Here is a 2,630-nt window from a genome sequence, read left to right as displayed (position 1 = left end):
TTTCGGACCCCTCGCCCACTCTCCAAATGTTTTGTCCATTGTGTTCGGTTTAAAATCTGAATCATGGGCTATCCATCTTAATAGACTAGTCTGCTCTGTCAAGCCTTGCTTTGATATAATTTCATGCCATGTACTAATTGACAGTTCTGTCCATGGATTCATACCCTTCTCTAATTGTTGTTTCAATTTGCTGTCGATAATTATGGCTTGTAGAGGATAGCACATTCTATGTCTTTCCACTTTGATTTATATTGAGGATCACATATATTCAGGAGAGGTTTTAGCTGTGCCGCCTGGTAATAACTTTTCAGACAAGGAAGGGCTAAGCCCCCACGATCCTTGGCCAGCTGTAATGTTCTAAATTTAACCCTTGGTCTTTTCCCTTGCCAAATTAATCTCGAAATTAATGTCTCCCATTCTATAAACTTTTTATCTGTCACCCCAACCGGATGAGTGGTAAAAAGAAACATTAATCTTGGTAACATATTTGTCCTAATCATTTCTATCCTGGAGGAAAAGCTTGTAAATGGGATTAAACCCCATTTCCCCATGTCTGATTTTATTTTGGTAATTAGGGGGTTGTAGTTACAACTTTTTAAGTCAGATAGGTTGCGGGGCAGTTCTACTCCTAAATATCTCAGAGACTTTGATGACCAGTCCCAGTTACAATTCTTTTTGATCACTTCGTCCGGAGTGTAGTTCCAACATAGAACCTGGGTTTTCTTTACATTAAGTTTGTAGCCCGACAAGAGGCCAAACTCGTCCAAGATCTTTTTTAGGGCTGGGAGCGAGCTGTCTGGCTGAGAGAGGTATATTAGTACATCATCCGCAACCAAAGCTATGTTTTGTTCCCCCCCTTCCGTATGTATACCCTTTAGATTTATATCCTGTTTTATCCATTGGCTTAGAGGTTCCAAATATATTGCAAATAAGAGTGGACTAATGGAGCAGCCTTGGCGACAACCTCGTTCTAACCTGAAGTGGCTAGATAAACTCCCATTAATTTATATCCTAGCTGTGGATTGGTGGTATAACGATTGTATATTCTTGATAAAAATTTCCCTGAAACCAAATTTCTTCATTACCGTAAACAGAAAGACCCACCTGACGGAGTCAAAAGCCTTTTCTGCATCCAAACCTAATATAACTGCTTCAGTTTTCATTTTAATTATATTTTCTATCACTAGTAATGTGCGTCTAACATCAAAAAGTCATTTTTATCAGTGTAGCATGCAGTCAATTCTTTAGCATCAGTTAGCGTTGTCTTTACTCAGCAGTAAACACACGATATGATTAGCATCATTAAAAAACATGTTGCTTGTTCTGTCCCTAATCATGCCGGACCTGCAAACCTTTCATCCATTTGCAGCTCTGCAGTCAGGGCAAAGCATTGGTTCTTTGTCTCAGTCATTCATCAGGCAGTCCTCTCCAGTATGGCTCTATAAGTTCTGAAACTCAAGAGAAATGTGTTGCAAAAGGTCTGTTTTGCAACAGTTTTGTTCTGAAAGGTTCTGACTTATCCTTGATGGTTCTGGAGATCTGGGGCCTGCATCTCCAGCCGAGGTGGACCCCCGCTCCCTGGGCAAGGGAGAGGAGGCAAGGAGAGCAGGAGCCAAAGAGATCAGGAGGCATAAGAGGCATAAGAGCAAAAGAGGGAGCATCCCGTGTGCTCTGTGGTTTTCACACCTCTGGTGGCTTCCATGTGAGTTGCCCATCGAGGCCTTGCCTGAAACCGGGGTTGTTGCAGAGATTCCACAGCTGATTCCACATCATCATGTCAAGATGAAATATGGACACTGGTTCCCAATGTTCAAAAAGTGTGATCATGTTATCTGGCATAACACTGTAAACATCCTATTTCCACTATATTGCAAATTTTCAAATCCTTTTAAATTCACCTCAATGTCCAACTGCATTTTGCACCATATTTATTTATTTATTTTTGCACTTCTCTGAACCCTCCATATCAGTGCCTTTTGCACCATGTCTCTGCTTCACTGTTTACATTCTGATCACTGCTGCACTTTATAAATAGAAATGTTCATTTCACTGCTAAGCTGCATATTCACTGCTGAAAAGCTGTATGCATCGACATATGTATACATATCGTGTGTACAAAATGACAATGACATTTGTATACATATCGTGTATACAAAATGACAATGACATTTGTTTAAAACTAGGTTATAACCTTTATTATAGACCAAGTAAAACAAAACAGAAAAAAGTAAGATTATAGTGAAAGGAGCAGAGAAGTTTTTAGGATAGAGGATGTACAGTAACATGGGAGGATATAAATAAAACATTAGGGGGAGATAGGAAACCTGGAACAATGGGGGATAGGGCTGTATTATCATTTTACAATGCAACACAAGAAGTTTAAGCTAAAGGTCAAGAGCTTAAAGGATTCATTAAGAACATTATCAACAAACCAGACATAATTTGTTTTAAAGAAACATGGCTTAAATCACATCTAGATTTTGTAGTGAAAGGATATATTAGTATAAGAAGAGATGGAGAAGAGGGGAGGGGAGGAGGATGGATTATTGTCATGGTTTTGTATCTGTTTTAGGTTTCCTTTTAAGTTTTCAGTTCAATTCAGTTTATTTATATAGTGTCAATTCACAACA

The sequence above is a fragment of the Cyprinodon variegatus genome, unplaced genomic scaffold, assembly GCF_000732505.1.
Source record: "Cyprinodon variegatus isolate N-32 unplaced genomic scaffold, C_variegatus-1.0 Scaffold1591, whole genome shotgun sequence".
NCBI lineage: Eukaryota > Metazoa > Chordata > Actinopteri > Cyprinodontiformes > Cyprinodontidae > Cyprinodon > Cyprinodon variegatus.
This window is presented reverse-complemented; position numbering follows the sequence as displayed.